The sequence below is a fragment of the Haemaphysalis longicornis genome, unplaced genomic scaffold (assembly GCF_048455015.1).
Source record: "Haemaphysalis longicornis isolate Haplotype H1 unplaced genomic scaffold, Haemaphysalis longicornis Haplotype H1 scaffold_10, whole genome shotgun sequence".
Classification (NCBI taxonomy): domain Eukaryota; kingdom Metazoa; phylum Arthropoda; class Arachnida; order Ixodida; family Ixodidae; genus Haemaphysalis; species Haemaphysalis longicornis.
In genome coordinates, this window is record NW_027526204.1 from 51,237,587 (window position 1) to 51,258,671 (window position 21,085).

The following is a 21,085-nucleotide window of genomic DNA, read 5'->3' on the forward strand; positions in this document are numbered from 1 at the left end:
TTATTGTGTAATATTAATTTACAATAATTCTGTTTTCATGCTCTGTTTTCTTTATGAAGGCTGAACAAATCAGCCTAGGCTGTCTTGGCGCAATTAAACTCTGTTGTTCTATATTTCTACACTGTTGATGTCCAGTGACGTGTCATTTTTTTTAAACCTCCGCTCTGAAATTTTGGCCTAATCAGTAATGAACGATTATCGCAATTGTTCTTTACACCGTTATACCGTGTCCATTTGGTTTGTCTATAAATCTACATTATATTTCTGCTTATATCTTCTGACTGCTCTTGCTTTACCGTTTTTTATGTACTTTTTAACAAGAAGTGATAAACTATGGGACCTCTTTCTGTATTCTTTACCAATGTATGTACTGCATTATGTGCAATCTTCCTAATAAACTTCAAACTTCAAACTTCGATATGCCTCGAACAATACGGTGAACCCTACTTAGTTCTGGTTCTCTATAAAACCGATTTTAATGAATTCTATTCTTTTGTATTCCTTTGTGCGTAGGCTGTAAGGATTTCTGTTTCAGTGGTTCACACTCAAGTGGATTCTGTGTTGCCAGTTTGGCGGCACATGGCACTACATTTTTGATTTACTGTTGTTTTTCGCAGCGTCGCCTTCGGTTACCCGTGGCGTAATTTATTTTACGGGCATGGCTTTTTTGCTAACACGTTTATTTATTCATTTATTTAAAAATACCTTACAGGCTCTGTAACGGAGCATGAAGTAAGGGGGTACTTAGGAAAGAATGCTAGTGGGTGAAATGTCTGCCACATTACAAAATATTCCATTGGAACTAATAACAATGGCTGCACAAATGACAAGGAGCAGTTTTCGCCAACAACAAGAATTTAACAGTAGCAAAAAAAAACACACTGAACAAAAACAGATTTGAAGGAGGTTATACAATGCCATCGAGATTATTGTATCAATAATTGGTCCCCAAAATTTTCATAAATTTTTAAATTGACGATGACGTGGGTTAGGTCATTCCAGAGTGTTATAGCACGAGGCAAAGGCAATAAATTGAATGAATTTGTTTTTCCAAAGATGCGTGTGATGCTTCGTTGATTGTGTAGTCATTTAGACATGCACAATGGTGCTGTTAGTGGGAAGGCTGGTATCCTGGATGTGTGAATATATTAGTGAAGCAGACACAGGAGGGCAGCTGCGCGCCGTATATCTAGATGCTGTAATGCAAGGTCGTGTTTTAGTTGTGTGATGCTCGAGGGGTGAATGTAGATGCGTGAGATGAACCGTGACGCTCTGTTTTGCACAGCTTCTAGCTTGGTAATGAGGTAGCATTTACATGTGAGTTATCCACGTAACTGCAATATTTTTTTCAGAGAGATTTCAATGCAAATTTTGATATTTTGTGTTGATTTCTAGTGCCGTATTTGTTTATAACGGCTATTTAGAAAACACTATCAAGACATTAATATTTTCATCGTATGTTTATGCCGTTTTTATTCTTGTTCGTGCACAACCGGTCGAACAACTTTATTTTGCGGCAGTACGCAAGAAGAAATCCAAATCTTGCAGGGAGGAAATGAGTGTTAAAATACTCGTAAAAGATTACTCTGGTTGCTTAAGGCTACAGGAAATGTCTTAAATCTCTGCTGAAACGAACTTGGTATTTTTTGGTGTATTTTAACAAAGCTGATACTGCAATCACTATAAAAGATCTTGAGGTTCCGGATACTTGGAAAGAATCTCCACGTATGTGGCGGTGCGGAAGAATCTTATTTAAAATGCGTTTATTATCTCTTCATCCAAGCAAGATGTTCACCCCAACCTCAAGGACATACCTGATGTTTCTTTGTAAACACCCTTGCTTCTTTTTAAACACCCTTGAAACACACTCAAATATACTTGCTTTTTCGCACAGATTTTGCTTGGAGCATGCCTAGGATCACTGAAAAAATCTAGCTTTGTTGAAACGTACTTTGTGATCGGTCATTAACCCTGATAATCGAAAACTCCAGCACCAAAATTGTTTCGGAAAAACACAAAATTGTGTTTTCGTAGACACACACTTCCTGAGAAGATTCCAGGTGGTGTCGAAGAATAAATTGATTTTCGTAAATGCAGAAAAACAAACAGAACAACTTCAATCTGTAAAAATAGCAATTGCACCGGGCGCTTGCCCTGCAGCTGCAATTGAAAATCAATTAGGAAGCTTCTGTAAAAAACGTGTAAAATGTATGCTCTATTGACATGAGCCCAAAAAAAACGAGAGCCATTGGAAATCGAGCGTGTTTTACCGCTCTACTTGGGCAGCAATTGAATAAACTTCACGAAAACACCCGTCAAACATGTGGGCTTCTAATTTCATGTGCCTGGTATAAAAGTCCGTCCATGAAAACGTCGCAGACACATTCCCTGGCCCAACGCTCCTAAACGTAGAAGCGTTCTTGAAGGAGAAACCGGTGTGGTGAGCGCAATCTCTATTTATTGTTTCGGTCTAGAATCTACGCCTGAAAACAAATCTTTATGTAAGCTGCTCAAGTAGTGTTTCATCTAAGTGGGATGCTGATCCTAAGAAACGGGCATGTGCTTCTCGAAATCAGACAACAGGATACCTACATGTAAATACCTTACCTTTCCACAGATTGGTTGGTTAGCTATATATACAAGAACCCATCTTACTTGCCCTAATACAAAAAAGTAGTGTAGGCCTCGTACAACCTTTATGGTCCGGTTTTAAACGAATGTGCAACCTAAATTATCCACTTGTTCAGGGCAGCTTTTCACTAATCCACGGTTTCGTATTATTTAGCCCGCGCCCTTTTTCAAAGAGCACATATATAAATGATCGTGTATAGGACCGTTTCCGAAATATATACAGCGATATTGAAAAAAATACCGTTATCATCATTTTTGTCATTGTTCAAGATACCAGTTTTCTATTGAGTCATTGAAGTTGGCTTATATTTAAATGCAATTTAAACAGACATTTCTTTTTTAATGCAGATTGCTGACCTCATCATGGGATTTTTCTCCGTGGTAAGGTGTTTTTATAAACTTTTATTAATTGCGTGTTTCTCTAGTTGCTTTCAGGCAGTCAATACGCGCAGCGTAACCTCACTGACAATGTAAAAAAAGTTATGCAGGTTTGATTCAGATCTGCTATTCAAACTCTACATAACATGTTACAAAGGGTTATCCAGCGAGATGTTTTGATGTATATACACCGATATATTGCTATAAAGAAGGAAGTCTGAAAAGGTGTGTAAAACTGCTTGGCGTGCATTATGGTACAGTAGGAGTCCTAGCAACCCTGTGGAAGCTACAGCAAAGAATGTATATTTTGCTGTATAACGCGCCAGATTGTACCACGCCTACTATGAAACCTTCGACTCACAATGCCCTGAGAACTTATCAACCTCTAAAATACGGCACGCCACCCAAAATCACTCCATGCGGCGTCGCTATTTCTAGCTGTGGGTTGATGACGCATAAAAGATTTACGTTTCCTCTTGCAGACGTTTAACGAGTATATACAGGGAAACTGAACGTTTTAATTTTACCACTTGCTCTGATAATGTGTGTCATTACTAGTAGCTTTGTGACGAGTACATCTGAAGAAAATCCATAGAAAATTGATATTCAAATGGATTATAGCCGCAAAATCTACTCGAAAGAGATTCTTAGACCTTTGCTAAGCGAGCCAAATACATATGTGTTGTTCACTACCAATATAGCGGTTAATTAAAAAGATACCTACGTGCTAACTGTGTTTTTGAGTTATTTAGGTCACAGGAATGTGAGATGCAACAATATAATGTCTCTTTAAAGATATTCTGCTAAGCGCATCCACACCTTAAATAGATTTAATATTTCGTCTGCCTAAAAACTGGCGGAAAATGTTCCACCAATAATATCTTGAATGTAAATTTTACAGAAAAAAAATATAATTAGCGGAAAAAGCACTTGATAATATTCTCCCCTGCGCATCTTTTTTATTCAGAACGATTCAGCCAAAAAATGCTTACATGCCTCCCAAAACAAACGAATAATAGCCTGCTTTGTAACGTAAACGCAAGGAAAGGGAAAAAGTCAATGATTTGGATGTATTACTCTTAAGGCTTACACAAGCGGCTGGAGTTATGGGAAAGCGCCTCAGAAGAAACGGGTACAGGGACGATCTGCATTAGGTTGTATTTAAGGCGCTCACTCGATGTTTTTAAGTAGTGTTAGGACTGCCTAAAAAATCCTGACACTCGGGTTTTTGAGATGCAGAGTCAGTTCTCGAATTGCTTATGGTCACTAAACGTCACTCCGAACAGTCAACTTAGTGAGCCTTACTCCTGGTTTTAACTGTGTTCATAAATCGTTCACAATCAGCGATGTAGAAGAGATGTTTTCACAATGCTAGGAGTCAAAGTGCACTTTTACGTCAGAACGCCCTGCAGCGAAAGTGTCAATATTGCGTGAAAATTTATTCGTGTTTCGGGTTCTCCACAACAAATTTTCACAAACGGCTGTGCTTTTGTATAGACTGAACAAAACCCGTCTCACAGCTTTTCAGATGCCAGATGGCGATGGCTGTTGTTTTCCTCGTTGTATTGGTGGCCAAGACGGAGGCGGCATGTTTAGGACAACCGGTGAGCAGTTAAACCTCTTTACAGTTGCACGTGGCGATCATGCAATAACACAAACAAGAACACACGCGCACAAACGGACGAGTGTACACACCCACACCTAGGTGTTAGTGAGTTTTGCATCGTAGTACAGTGTGGAGTAACAACATCGCATACGAGAACTACAAAGAAGGTCAGTATATCAGAAATCTTCAATGTATAGGGGATCTTCATTTTTTGTCTTTAGAATGAGGAACATTATTGTTAGTGGGTAATGAAAGAACACAGAGATACACATGTCTTGCGGGTAGGCCTACCTAAAACCTTAGAAATTCTCGTTAGGTCATTATAAGCGTGTTTTCCTAAGAAAGCCTTTCTTGGAGGCAAGAGCACGCGCTTTTTTTAATTGTTTAGGTATTTCAACGGTCGTAACCTTCGTCAGAAAATCAGTTGAAACGTGGTACCGTTACCGTTCGTTAGCATTGTAGTCTGCAGGTTTACGTTTCAGAAGTTTTTGAATGGGCCCCTAATTCTCGATTGCATTAGGCTTTATGCCATCAGACGTCCTCGCTTCTGAAAACTTGTCACATAGGTTATAAGCAGGCTGTCTGACACTTGACCGTTCTGGATAGCCTGTAGATGTTTGAGTAACATATCGAGCCTTAAAAGAAGGTCCCCTTCACCCCGAGCATTTAATGCAGAGCTAATAATTACCCAAATAGCATACTGCTATATGTATGCATACGTACATCAAAATGTGGGGCCGAAGTAAGGAGAGCGCAGGTTTCACCTTACAGTTATGCTCAGGTCCGACACTAGGGCATGTCGTTGTCTGGAGTTTCTTTTGACTGAGTCTTTCTTTTAGATGCGACGGCATCTCATTCACTCTCCTTGTCCCTCCATACGGCATTGTCGTTGTCCGTCCACAACCCTCCCCCATTCTCCTCGCCGCGCGAGCTGCGCTCTCCGCCGCTCACCCCCTCTCCTCTCCGATAGGGAACACTCTATCGCGAGGGGCATTGGATTGGATTCAATTGGATTGGCCTGGCTTGGATTGGATTTGATTTGGATTGGATTTGGATTGGATTAAAGTGGATTGTGTTGGATTGTGTTGCGTCATAACCGCGCAACGTTGCGTCATAGCCGCGGCAGGGGGTTCACGGCACGTTTCACGCGATGCGAGAATCAACCTAACGGAAACAATGGAACCCCCTCTGCGTATCTTCTCGTATCTTCTAGCAAAATATCCTTCGCGAGGTTACAAAAAAGCAGCATTATATCTCTTGAAATGCACCTACGCACCGAGGCACTTTGACGAAACATTTTGACGCACTGTAACAAATTGATACGAAACCACATCTTCAAGCACAGGTGCCTCATGTCTCTTGGTTTGTTTTGTGATTATTATCCCGTTGAATATTCTTTCGCCTTTAATAGGCTGATCTTAACACGACATTCTTTTTTTTTCAGTGCACTGCATTCGGCTCTTGCTGCGACGGCTATAAATGCCAGTACGCTTTTGGCACGCCCTTCGGCATCTGTATGAAAAGTGGCTAAAAAAGACAGAGCGGAACTCATCCACTGCGATGAATGCCGGTCTGCATGAGCACTTCCGGAAAGATGCTGCTGAAGTGACCGGAAATAAACAAACTACCAACATTCTCGACATCATTGTGTTCAATTGCTTTCTTCAGTTTCTTGCAGGCAGCCAATATGAAGCCTCCGCATTCCCGACTGAGCATCGGTAATGAGTGATAAAAAAATTAAGCAGCTTGTAGTAGCAGGGCAAAACTGGTGAGCCATCAGAGCTGCCTAGATTTCTCCCTTCATTGGAGAAGCGGCTATTGTAGGTCGCATGAAAAGTTCTCCATGATTGGCAGGCCCTGATTGTTTTGTCAGCAGGCTTTCACTTCTCTCCGAAAGTTGACCACGTAAGCCCGCGCTACAACCCGCGGAAACCGGTTTTGCGAATTCGGCTGCTGTTCTCCCCACTTCAGGCCCGAACGCACGTGAATCGCCATGAGGTACAGCACGCGAGAGATCATGGCAAGACAGAAATCGCTTAGAAGCTGGTTTCATACAGAGTGTGACCCACGTTAGACGCTGACTACGCGAAGCGTTTTACGGCGAAGCAGTAGACCTCTAACCAGCCAAGAGAATCACTTGCTACACAAACATGCATCTCAGGCTACTACTGGGATGTATGTATGTACCAGGCTACTACACCCCAGCTACACAAATGAACAGCTTTTTTTCAGAGCAATGCATTCGGCTCTTGCTGCTCAGACTATACATGCCAATACAATTTCTGTACGCCTTTCTGCGTTTGTATGAAAAGTGGCTAAAATAAAAGCCAGAGCCGAAATCCTTCACTGCGATGAACGGAGGTGTGCATGAGCACTTCAGGCAAGATGCTGCTGGAGTGACCGGAAATAAACGAACTACGAGCATCCTCGACATCCCTGTGTTCAATTGCGTTCTTCAATTTCTTGCAGGCACCCAAATGAAGCTAGCACAGCCTCGATTCAGGTTCCTGTAGGAGTGATACCATGAATTTGGCCCAATTAGCATGGGTGATGCAATGCTGCAGAAGATGCAGAGCTGCGGCCCGTATCCCTTCTTCGGAGCTGGTTGTTGCTCCTGACATGCATTTCAGAAATTGCCACGGAACATTTTCCATGACCGGCGGGCTCGCATCGTTTTGTCTGCAGGTTTTCACAGCTCTCCCAAAGTGGACTGCGTGAGCACGCTGTAGAAGCCGCGAGAACCGCGTCGTGAACTCGGTGTTTGGCTTTTCGTTTCAGGCAAGAACACACATGATCTGGCGGGGATAACAGCACGCGAGAGATCATGCCATTAATACAATTGTACAAAAGTCGGTTTCGTGGCTCGAGGGACTTTGGTTGGGGTCGGCAACGGCAAATGTTTTTTCGCCTGGTTCGGATATATTTCTTTCATGCGGCGTAGTTATTCTATTCGTTTCTGTTGAGCCTAGTTGGGGCCAATAGGTTATCGCAGTTTTCATTATTTTATTATTTGTTTCCAACATCCCCAACCAAGGCGTTCATTTGGCATCTGTGCTCTCGAAGCGCCAGCTACAGAAGGCGAGAATAAATGAATTTTAATGATGTTGGCGCATACATTTGTTGCTAAAGTAAGTTTGCTTGTATTCCTGAATTACCTATTTATTTTAATTTGTCTGAAAAGGCCTATCTGGTAATTTTTTCTTGCAGGTGTGAAGCACTGCGCGCCAACACAACCTGTGGTTTTTTCCAATTGGCTGCAAAAGTTATTGTTGTCGCGGATTCAAACCCCTAACGCCTCCGGCCTTTTGACTGATCCAGTGGTTAGGTTGTCGATTTTTGCCATTTTTGGGCGTAAAAGTGCGGGTCCGATCCCCATCCACTCTGTTACTACGCTTTTATTAAGCGTACTTCCCCAACCTGATCACAGACTAATTGCTTCCTCGCCACGTTATTTACACATCTTGACCTACAATTTTCACCTTCTCCACACCGACAATAATGATCCGGTAACGATCGACGGGGGATCCAAGATTAAACAGCTTTGCTGTAAAATACGGTTTATCAATAAGGATATAAGAGAAAATAGGGCGCGACGCCCTATTGCACAGACACCTAGCTGTGGAGTCACCTTTGTGCCATCTGTAGTGTTTCCCTATTTAACGATTTCACTTCTGCAGTCAAACGGACGCCCGCAGGATCTCCTCGTAAGTAAATCAGAAACTCCTGCCCGTAAAAAGAAGTTTACAAGGACGATTCGAAATATTCTAGAGTTGTGACATCACCTGTTAGAAGTTTAAAACTGCTATGAACACTCCGTCTGTTGCACAAAATTGCATTAAAGGTGGCCCATATCTGAGTTGGCAAAATAAAATATATATATATTACCCACCTACATCGAAATTTTCCGGTCCCGCAATGACAACGAACTCGTTTGAAGAATAGCGGAGTGCGCAAGGGGAGCACTTCAAAATGAAAATAACGAACACCGAGTAAATGACGCACTCCATCCACAATGCTCGACACTTAGCTATACGAATATGAAGTCGTGTCTGGTGAATAAGTTGGTGCCTTGGATCTAAAAATGTGTGCTAAATACAAGTATTAAGGCAACTTTGAGCATGCAAATTTCAAAAGGAGCGAAGCACATTTGCACAATAGCAAGTACGGGTAATAATGGCAATAAGCCATGCCTTTCCGACCTGCTACCAGGAAAAAAAAACACCGAATAAAGAAATGGATGTCGCAATGGGAAATTCGATAACAGAGCTGCACGTCCGAAATCAGAGGAAAATACTTTCACCCGACTATTCGGGTGAAACCTACACACAATTAGCACGTTTTCGCTAATTGTGTGTAGGTTACAGCTCACAAAGGCGATCTGTAAAGTGTCGTATTCACGATATACAGGGATTGAAAAAAAAAAAGAATGCAAACAAGAAATCGAATATGGTCATGGCGTTTTGTTTGCAGGTCATACTGAAAAGGCTAATTTTCTGCGGCTGTTCTTCTCCGGCAGAACAAGCACGATAAACACCATCACTGTCAATTTGAGTCAACAGCAGAAAAACCGCCTCTCACGTGTTCTTACAAACGTTAGTAATTGTGATGAGCTAGGCCGTCCCTTCAGAGTCATAACAGAAATGTATTTTTATTTTCCTCAGTAGAAAAACGGACCTCGGTCAAAAAGCTCCTCATTGGGCAGCTTGGCGATGCCTGAGATCCTCCACACAAGGTGGAAGCGGCCGAACAGCAACATAGTATGCATTGATTTGACTGATTGTAAGTTTTGATGTGCCGACGCAACGCAGGCGATGAGGTGCGCCGCAATTGAGGGCTCCGGACTAATCTTGACAACATGAAGATTTTTAACGTGCGCCAAAATCTCCTGCACACGGTCTTTGTGCTTTTCACCTCCATCAGAAAAGCGGCCGCCACGGCCGGGAATCGAACCCGCGACCCCGTGCTCAGCAGCACAACGCCTTAGCCACTGAGCTACCATGGCGGGTAACCATTCACAAAGAAAAGAGGAAAGGAGATAGAGAGAGAAGAAAAAACACTTAATCCTTTCCAAACAGGCTGTGAACAACCACAAAAAAATCAAAAAGAACACATACGGACCAACAGTAATATAACAATACAGTACACTCCCATGAACAAGAGAAAAAAATTGAACGACAATGATCATATATATACAGGCACAAATAAATATACTCTCGCGTATGACAAGTACACACAACTCCAGGGCACGCATGCATACCTCTAGGGAAATTGCCAATTTATCACGAGGTACTTTCCAAAAAATTCACAAGTTGGTACTTTTTGCAACGAAAAAAAATTTAAAACCGTAGGAACCAAACGTTCGCACAACGCTCTGAACAAAGCAGAAAAACATACGGACGCACAGATATGAAAATCAAAGGCAAAGCCGACAAGTAGTTTCGGGGTTATAAAATAAAAACAATGTAGCACCCAGAGTGAGAACTCACTGCTATCTTTTGCCCTTAAGGCATTCTGCTTAAACATTGCTCAAAGGAATGAAGTTTATTTCATTTGGGACCTTTGCTTATAGTTATATTAGTGTACAGGGTGTAAGGTATTACATATTTTAACATTTGTTGACCGTAGTTTGTGCGCGTTCTGGGAAGAAGCAACTTTTCTGTATTTCAAGTATTAGCGTCCGGTATGCGTTCTGTCAATGCTGACGTTTTGATAAGGAAAGTAGTGCGGAGTGAGGTTCTAGCAGTGGATAATGAAAGAATAATGTACTGCAGCATCATCTGAACGGGTAGCCATTTGAAGCGAATGAAGAGTGGTTTTTTGTATAAGCACGGTACTCTACGGCCGCAACGATACGAATCGCTTTCTTTTACAGACTTACAATTGTATACTTGCTAGTGCGTAATGCAGTACCCCAAACAAGATGACGATACGTTATTCGACATCGAAATAATCAATCATATATCTGCATTTTATTAATACCTGGAATTTTGTCATCACACCGAAAAAGGGCTTCAAAATTCCCTTTCTAATTCCCTGTTTTCTTCTATCTAGAGAAAAAACTGGGTTGCTGCATATCTAGACCTTGCTATCGGTAACTATTTTTGTACTCTATTGGTGAAATGGTGGCAATTATTTTATCTTGAACCAAGTGTTTTAATCTCAACAGCTCGTTTGCAGTCTTTAGGCGTTACTGCTATGTGAATTCGTGCTATCGTTCAGTGACTGGACGAAAGTTGGTTTTACAGATGTTTAGTAAGGCGCCAAGTTTTTTTATTGATTGATTGATTGTAGGGTTTAACGCGCCGACGCCACGCAGGCGATGAGGCGCGCCGTAGTGGAGGGCTCCGGATTAATTTTGACCACCTGGGGATCTTTATCGTGCGCCGAAATCTCGTACACACGGGCGTTTTTGCTTTTCGCCTCCATCAGAAAAGCGGCCGCCGCAGCCAGGAATCGAACCCGCGACCTCCTGCTCAACAGCGCAACGCCTTAGCCACTGAGCCACCGCGGCGAGTACCAAGTTTTTTTCCCGTTATCGCATCGGCCGCAATACGGATTAAATATATATTATCCTTTTTAGTACCACAGAAGACCTGCACTTAAGAGGCGTTACGTATAGTCCTTAGCCCATACCTCTGCTGCGATGAGCTCCTTCCGCGATGTGGGACAGAAGGCTGAAAATGTACCATAAATAATGTAGCATATAACAAAGAAAGGTGTCTATACTGAATGGATGTTGCAGAGCTGTGCTTTTTATATGCTCTAAACCTTTGAAAGCACATCAAGGAAAGGCACTCCCAGAAACTCGAAGCAAATTGAGAACGATTTAGAAAAAAATGGCCGTCTCTATGCGTTTTGAGCGACTTTGAGGGTATTCAAGGGGCCCCAATATTACAGGAGATATCCGGGATCGATAGCGCCAAGAAATACAAACCTATTCTCTGCTTCAAGCATGGGAAATGAACTTGTGTGCACGAGAGGAACTGGGAATAAAATCTAATGAAAGTGAGAAACCTAGATTGGGTTGGAATATTATTAGTCCAGTTGTTCCAGAATGGGCCAGCTTGTACTAAATAAGGCGCTCTCTTTCTATGCGTTAATCATAACTTTTAATTTAATTTTTATTCAACTCGTTGCTTTATTGAGTGTCTCCTTGTCTAAACAAGTGCCTTTTCAGCTCTGAGTGGCGATACACGTAGAGAATGGCCGGACACTTACAGACTCCTGGGGGCGGAACGAACACCTGCATAGTATAGTCGCTGAAAAAATGACAGTTAAGAACACCACAAATATATTGTCTGGCGCCATATCACGTATGGGGGTTCTATTTAAACTTCAGAATTGGTATTGAAGCGTGCGCCGTAGCTGCGGCAAGATATCAATCCCACTGGAAAAGTTAACTGTTCTTTGCTCCAATCCGCATTTAAAGTTACCGTGTCACAGTGGTTTATATCTTGCTTAACATAAGGAAGTTATAAAAATGAGCGGCAGCGTTTTATTGATGTATTACGTTGTTCAGCTCCAACTAACAACACTTTGCAAGTTTCAAGTACAGCCTAAGCTCTAAAATTCGCTTTGAATTTCAATTCCTACTCGTTCACGGTTGAAATTCTGTTTTCAGTGGTTTTTTATCTGTTATTCAGAGCTCACAGGGATAAAAATATTGTGGTTAATACTAGTGACCACTGTAAATTTAGAGCATCAAGGTAGCCTTACTTTTCTGCATAGAATGTGCTGAAGGGGCTGGAAGCTGTTCTACTGAGTTCGATATTCCAGCAAAAGAATTCTGTCCCACGACGGATACACGCCAATAGCATTAAACATCGAGGTTGAACCGTTCTATAAATGGAAATTGGGGCGCTATGCTCGGCGAAATTTACGTTGGCTGTAGGCACAGCCAAATGTTGCTAGGATTCACGTGACGACACAATGTTAACCATAGAGATCACTTGGTACTTTAAATTCATTTCCCGAGAGGAATATATCGTGGAACTTACACAAATGCATAAAGCTCACGAAGATTTCGTTACTCTTTCCCATATTAATAGCACTGTACAAAAACACAGCGGAACATTATTGAAAAAAGGTGGAGCTGACGTGGGAGGTATGTTGCACCATAATGTAACTCCAGAAAACGCCCGCATATGAAAGTTTCGAAAATAGCTTACTGGGGAAAGAATAGTCAAGCTGAAATCTGCAGACTGAGTGGTATAAGAAAAGCCCAATGAACATTGTGGGTCTAGGCCCACGCGTCATAAGTCCACTCGTGATAGTCCAACTCGTCACAGGTAAACTGGGCAGAAATGCCAACTCGTCACAGGGAATTTCGTACGAGGAATTCTCGTATCACCGGAATATTCGTAACACGGAAAACTCGCATTACGAGCTTGTTTTGGAACGTTAAAGCGGTGTTTCCGCCGGCTATATATACATCGCCCATTTAAAAATGATGTAGGCTAGCCAGTGCTCTTTGAAAGTTTTTGACGTAGCCAGTTAGCCGAGTATGCCGTCATTCAGAGTTAATTATATTAAATTGATAATTGCATGCAAATTTGTAATAAATGGAACGCAGAAAGAGTAAACAAATTGTTATAAATGATGCAGTGAACAGGTTGGGCATGAAATGAAAAAATGTTGATTGCACTCGCTTTGTACTATTTGTACTACTGCACTGTTGTCTCGCTGTCTCGTTGTGTAGGCGTCTTCAACGCTGGGTTCCGACGTTGTTCACGGCATCGGTTCAGAAGCGGCTGCTGCGGGCAATATTCCGAAGCGTGTTGGCGGGGGCTCTGCTGTCGTGATCAGCCAGGATTCTTGCGATGCGATCGTTGACATCTTGGTATTTGCGTGCGAGCAGGGGGGGGGGGGGGGGGGGGGCTGTCCGACGATGACTACTACTACCACCGTGAAAAGCGTCAACGGAACATGTTAGCAAACATTCACTCGTCGCGGTGGCGCAGTGGATATGACGTGGTGCTGTTGAGCCCAATGAAGCGTATTCGATTCCCGGCCACGGTGGCCGCTTTTCTGATGGAGGCGAAAAGCGAAAACGCCCGTGTAATCGAGATTTCGGCGCACACACATTAAAGATCCCCAGATGGTCAAAATGATTTCGGAGCCCTCCACTACCGCGCGCCTCATCACCTGTGTAGGGCCGGCGCGTTAAACCCCTCCAATCAATCAAGTCAACAAATAAACAATTTCAATCCTAACGCAATGCCTGGTTCTGTATCCCTCCGCATTTACATAGAAAGAAATCCTCCAGCGTACCTATGGTTCAAGCCTTGCACGAGTTAGTGCAAGCTTCGCCAATTATTTTTTTTATTCGCCGACTGAAAGTGGGAGTGCGGGTTGTCTGCAAGGGCAGGTTATACGCGCGAAAATACGGATGTACACCACCTGAACACCAACGACGATCAACACTTGAAGACGTGCAGGTCGCGCTGACCTCTCCACCTCCACCCACTTTCTTTTCGTCACAGTGATTTGGTTACAGCGCGGCCGGGTGAACAAAAGACTAGAAGCGCTGTCCGGAAATTGGCGTTGGTAGCCAGTCCTAGGCTGGTTTCTACAATGGTAAATTCGTTACGGCTGTTGAGGAGGGCGTGTGGATGTTTGTGTGACCAGCAGGTGTGCATAAAGAGCCGCTTTTTTTTCTTTGGAGGGGAAGGGGAGGGGGGTGGAGAAGCTAACGCGACCTGCACTTCTTCAAATGCTGATCGTCAGGGATGTTGAGGAGGTGTAGGTTCGTATTTTCGCGCGTATAAGTTGCCCTTGCATACAGCCCACACCCCCATTTTGAATCTGCAAATAAAAAAAATAAAAATTTGCGAAGCTTGCACTACCTGGCGCATAGCAAAGCTGGAGGATTTCGTTCTATGTAAACACTGAAAGACACACCATCAGGCATTACATTCGGTTTGAAATTGTTTTTTTTTTGTCGATTTGATTGATTGTGGGGGTTTAACGCGCCGATGCTACACAGGTGATGAGGCGCGCGGTAGTGGAGGGCTCCGAAATCATTTTTACCATATGGGGATCTTTGATGTGTGTGCGCCGAAATCTCGTACACACGGGCGTTTCCACTTTTCGCCTCCATCAGAAAAGCGGCCACCGCGGCCGGGAATCGAATCCGCTTCATTGGGCTCAACAGCACCACGTCATATCCACTGCGCCACCGCGGCGTGTGAATGTTTGCTAACAAGTTTCGTTGACGCTTTTCACGGTGGTAGTAGTAGTCATCGTCAGACAGCCTTCCCTTCCCCCCCCCTCCCCCCACTGCTCGCACGCAAATACCAAGATGTCAACGATCGCATCGCAAGAATCCTGGCTGATCACGACTGCGGAGCTCCTGTCAACACGCTTCGGAATATTGCCCGCAACATCCCCTTCTGAACTGATGCAGTGAACAACGTCGTAACACAGCGTTGAAGACGCCTACACAACAAGACAGCGAGACAACAGTGCAGTAGTACAAATACTACAAAGCGGGTGCAATCAACATTTTTTTATTTAATCCCCAACCTGTTCACTGCATCATTTATAACAATTTGTTTACTTTTTCTGTTTTCCATTTGTTATAAATTTGCATGCAATTATCAATTTAATATAATTAACTCGGTGTGACGGCATACTCACCTATCTTGCTACGTCAAAAACTTTCAAAGAGCACTCGCTAGCCTACATCATTTTTAAATGCAGGCGGAAACATTGCTTTAACGTTCCAAAACAAGCTCGTAGTGCGAGTTATCCGTGTGACGAATATTCCGGTGATACTGCACGAATTCCTCGTACGAAATGCCATGCGAGGAGTTGGCATTCCTGACCAGTTTACCTGGGAAGAGTCGGCCTATGACGAGTGGACTTGTGACGAGTGGGCCCTAACCCGCAACTGGAGAAATATCGTGCCAAGAATTACGGAAAGATTATTGCTACATGAATGGAATGGGGTGTGGGGGGCGTTCCGACATTGAAAGTGAGGCTCCAGGACAGCTGGTGGAGTCTAGGAGAACTCTTCACAAGTAAACCGATCACATCCGACTGGTCATACTCGTCATGTAGGACAAGTCGTCACAGGTCACCTTGCACTAGGGAAACTCGTAACCTAAAACAACTGGACAATGGTCCCTCCCGTCACAATTTACGTGTTTTGTTAATCATGCTCAAATAAAAAATATAGGATTTCGTATATTTCCCTACTTATGCGTCATCACTCTTACGCCCTTCCTTCAATTCACCAACCTTCCGTTTCCTTGTTTCCTTGGTGGCTTTGAAGGAACATGCTAGACCAGACAGCGCATTTTACTGGTTATTTTGGTGCCTTGTTCAGGTAATCGCACGGGCGATATTAGATTTTCTTTGCTCGTTCTCAATTTCTTTCACTCTTGCAATTTTATTTTTTGGGAAATCGGGTGACGCCGCTGTATTGAGTAGACCTTCACGATTTCCCTATGTTTCGTGTTTATTATTTTGATCTTGCTTTTGTTCATGCCTTATGATAAAAAGGTAAAAGAGTACGGGCTAAAAACAACTGACATCCTGGGGTGCAACAAAGGGGGGGGGGAGAGAGATGTAAAGGAACCAACCTGTCGTATGGTGACTAATTTTGTAACTAATTTTGTTCTCGTTAGTTCTAAGTAAGGCATCGAGAACAGTAGGACAAGGCTTGGTAACGTGTTAGTAACTGAAGTCAGTGCTCATTAGGAATTAGGAATGCAGGAATCTGGAGAGACTTTTGCTAGTGTTCCAGTTAGGTTTTTGACACAGGACTCGCAAGCACCAAGAAGTGCCTTCCTTATGCAGAACATACGCGGCGAAATAATTATATTAGATTAGATACAAAAGCGGCGTAAACGAAGAGGGAACTGGCCCACTCGTCGCAGCCAACTCGTCCTAGGAAAACTGGTCATAGGGAAACTGGTCAAAGAGGGCATCTCGTTCTAGATGATCCCGTACTAGGAAAAGTGGTAGCACTGACCTTCTCGTAGGAGGAAAAGTCATCCCCGGTTCAATTTTTGGCGGATGTCGAGGACCAGGGGAGAGGAAGGTAGGGGCTTCTACCCTTTTAATTACTCCCAGGTTGATCTCTTTAGAGTTCGGGGGTCCTCTGCTTTTGTTCCCTCCTTATTTCCCTTCTTGTTGCAAAAAAAAATGCACATTTTTTAACTGTTTTTTTAGGTTTATTTTTTTTTTATGTTTCTTCTCCTTCCAAAAATATCCGTGACACTTTTCCTGTGGAGGGGGGGGTCGACTTTTTCTTTCTCGGAACATTGCTGGCGCTAGGCGGGACAAGGACGGCGAATTACACACAAATGGAGCGCACACTACCAACAGATTTATTTCAATTCAAGCTCTGGTTTTTCTTTCTTTTGCGTTTTCTTCACTTTGTTTTCTTTTTTTCTTTCTGCGTTATCTTTTGAAGCTTTTTGCGTGCCTGTGTATATATATATATATATATATATATATATATATATATATATATATATATATATATATATATATATATATATATATATATATATATATATATATATATATATATATATATATATATATTATATATATATATATATATATATAAATATATATATATATATATATATATATATATATATATATATATATATATATATATATATATATATATATATATATATATATATATATATATATATATATATATATATAAATAGGGCCAAATCTGCGGACCTCCAAACAGCATGACCTGGTCCAGCGGGATCGCGCTAACTAAAACACAGCGTGGGGCTCCCATGCTTCTATACGAAGATTATTCATACACGCGTCGCAGAGAACTCTAAGAGGCCGTCCATTATGTCTGCAGAGACCGAAAAAATCGCAAGGCCAAAATCACCACGGATGGAAGGATCACCTTTGTCACCAGAAAGACCGGAGAACACACTCACGCCGCAGATCCGACTGCTACCAACCTACTTAACGTGCGGAATGCCATGAAAGAAAAAGCTGGTAAGTCGTCCGATCCATGTATGAATGTGAGAAAGAATGTATGAAGCGCTAAAACAGTGTAAATCGGCATACATACTTTTAAAGTGGCGTTCGCTAAGTTGCCCGGAACCCCGAATGTGCATTGCTTTTCTGTAACCGCTTGTCTTTTCTGTCCATCAAGTTAAAGGAATTCAACAGCCTCAGCAAATTTTGCTCGATGCGGTGGCGTCCGTAAGCAACCACACAGCGTCGCCGATGCAGTGCACTACCCCGCTGTGCCATGCGATACGCAAGCAGAGGCAGGAGAGCAGAAACCCGTACACCGTAGCAGCAGCACAAGATCTCATCCTTCCGAATGTGTATAAGGTACTAATTGGGATTCAGCATTAACGTGAAAATTTCCAATCTTTTGTAACGTTTTATGTGGAGCATAATCATTATTTGATTTCATATTTGCAGGTTTCCTTAAAAAAGGAATCTTTCTTCATTCACGACAGCTGAGTGGTGGATCGCAACAAAGTTCTGGTATTCGCCACACAGCGAAATAATGGTTTACTTTCAAGGGCTAAGGTGTGGTTTATGGACGGCACCTTCAAGGTTACACTGTCCATATTTTTTCAAGTGTACACCCTCCACGTGATGCACAAGGACGCCGTGGTACCATTGGTGTACGCTCTCCTTCCGAACAAAACGAAAGAAACATACCAAAGTTAATAATTTTATTCAAGCTTAGCATGAAATGGTGAACTTGTTATGTTTGAGACTGAGACAGCCGCTGGCACTTTTTTCAGGTTTTTTACAATACTTTCGAGTATCTTGGCTCAACCCGCGCTGGAACTGGCGTACTGCGACTTTGAGTCCGCAGCCATCATCGACGCCGGAAACATATTCCGGCAGGTGCGAGTTCAAGGATATTTTTTCCACCTGTGTCAGGCAGTTTACCGCAAGCTCTGCAAGCTTGGATTTCAAACATGGTACGGGTCGGATAAAGATTTCGCCGTTCTGGTAAGCTCGTGTATTCGCGCTGGAGTTCACAAAGGGGGTAACTCATATGACACGTGTATTGAATAACAGGTGACGATGCTGCCTGCTTTGGCATTTTTGCCACCGGCGGAGGTGGCAGAGTCCTTTAAAGGCTTCATGGCTCTTTTTCCACCAGAAGCCTTGCAAATTGCGCTTTACTTCAAAGCACGTATATTGGACGTCGTCGTCGCAACGGGCTGCTGTCAGCCACATTTCCGACGAGCATCTGGTTCGTCCATAGATCGGTCGCAGATCTTCCGCGCACAAACAACTCAGCCGAAGCTTGGCACCGCAGCTTCCAATTATGTATCATCTTAATATTTTGCGACTCGCCGTTTTCGTTACCTGAGTTATACCAGTTGCTGTCTTTCAATGTTTTTAGACGAATATCAACTGCACCCGGCCGAGCATCTGGTCTCTCCTTGGATGTCTCCAGAAAGAGCAGTCCCTGCAAGAGATGAGGATCGCGCAGCTGGGTGCTGGTCAGCAACCACCCGGTCTGCCAGCGAAGCACCGGGCTCTCAACGCTCGCATCTTGAGGGTGCTGGAAGACCACGACAGTGCTCGACCACTTGCAATACTAGAAAGCGTCGCGCGAAATGTTCGGCTCTAAAACACCGGTCGCATCGATTCGCAACGTGTGATTCGTTGCGAATAAACACTTTTCAACGTTTTTTCATTCACTTCTTGACATACTAGCCCCTAGTCATTTCTTGCGTGGTCTCACGTATTGCAAAAATATGCCTTCAGCGTGTGAAGCACCAATTATTGGAGCTTCCCGAAGTGCCATTTTGATGTCTCGTAGCGCTGACACTGTGTGCAAAACGGGCGTGCATGGTGAAACCTGTTGGACGGCTGGGAGCAAAGGTCTACAGTGATCGAACAACGGGCAAGCAACAGCTACATCTCCCGTTTATAATGAAAGCATCAACAGAAAAAGGCTAATTAGCAAAGCTACTAAACGTAATTACTACAATAGTGTACATGCAAGTCAAACTCACAAAAAATAATGGAGCAAAAGTTGCACACCTTTACAATCGTCGTTGGTCAGAAGACATAAAAACTAAAAGATCAAAATATTAAAAACCAAAAATTCAGAACCAAGTCGCAAACGTATGCCCAATATAGCGTGGTCACCAAATTACCTAAAAAGAAAAAATGTATTACAAAGACCGAACAGGCGAATGAAATCTAATATAAAGAACTAACTTGATTAGCTGCACAAAAAAAAAGCAATCAGATACGTTGTCTGGTCTGTCACGTTCTTCGAAGGCCACAAAGGAAACATTAAAGTTTGTCAATCGAAAGAGGGGTGTGGAAGAATGTTTAACATAAGTAGAGAATTATACTACTTTCTGTACTCTTTCATTTGACGGTGAAAGACGAAGAACGAAAATTGTAACGAGTTGGCCGAGTGCCCAGTTGCCCTAGGTTACGAGTGTCCCTAGTGCGAGATGGCCTATGACGTGAATTAATGTGTCGATGCGAGCTAGTTGGTACTTCATCATGGGAACAGGTTAAGCGCCAGGCACAACTGGAGGAAGCGCCCCTTTCCTGTCTGTTTTACTTCCTCCAGTTGTGCCTGGCGCTTAACCTGTTCCCATGATGGCCTATGACGACTTGCCCTATGTGACGAGTTCACCTATGACGAGTGCGCTGTGACGAGTTCACTTTCGATGGGTTCTCGTAGACCCATACAAAAAAGTACGAAGAATATCGAGGCATTCTAGTAACTACGCCACCATGCCGCGATATGCTTCAGATCATAGAGTGACCTAAAGATACAAGGGGATTCATTAGGGCTGTACCACCAGCGCAATGAACATAAAATTTCCGGAGCCAGATTTCGCGCATCACAAAAACAAAATGCTTGCAGGAAATAAAAGAGAAGTGTAAAGACTACAAATTCTGTTAAATAGGCTAGCTCTGGAGAGATTTGCAAATTACGTCGCTAGGAGAGAACTAAAAAACGTTCTGCAAATTTTGTTACAATAAAATCCGGAAAAACACTTTGGATAAAACGGCTTCGATAAAACGTCTGTCCATAAAACAGCATTCGAAAAAACGGTGTTCAGTAGAACGGCTTCGATGAAGTTGCGGTCGATAAAACGGCGTTCGGTAAGCTGTCCGGACCCCACCAACCAAGGCTCACAGACAGTTTATCGAACGGCGTTTTGCCGAAAAAATGCTTGTTTTATTGAACGCCGTTTTATCGAATGCCGTTTTATCCAACCACCTAAGTCCGCTTTATCGAAAGTGGGGCTTTGCAGCTTTCATTGCAATTTTCGGGGTTTATTTTGTTTAACTGGCTGTCGCATTAACCTACCCTACAGCTAGATTCATTCTACATTGCCTCTGCCGTCCATTACGTACAAAAACCTGCCTCTATATGTTGACGCGTCCTTCTGGTGTTTTCGATCACCTTTGCTTTATTAGAATATTTTTTTATATTTTTTTCATCTTCATTATTGCACTGAAGCATGT

At 42.9% G+C, this 21,085-nt stretch overlaps 1 pseudogene; it reads left to right on the forward strand.

The window, feature by feature from the left end:
* The first annotated feature begins 18,658 nt into the window (after nucleotides 1–18,658).
* Nucleotides 18,659–19,214, forward strand: LOC144157731 (uncharacterized; annotated as a pseudogene).
* The last annotated feature ends 1,871 nt before the right edge of the window (nucleotides 19,215–21,085 follow it).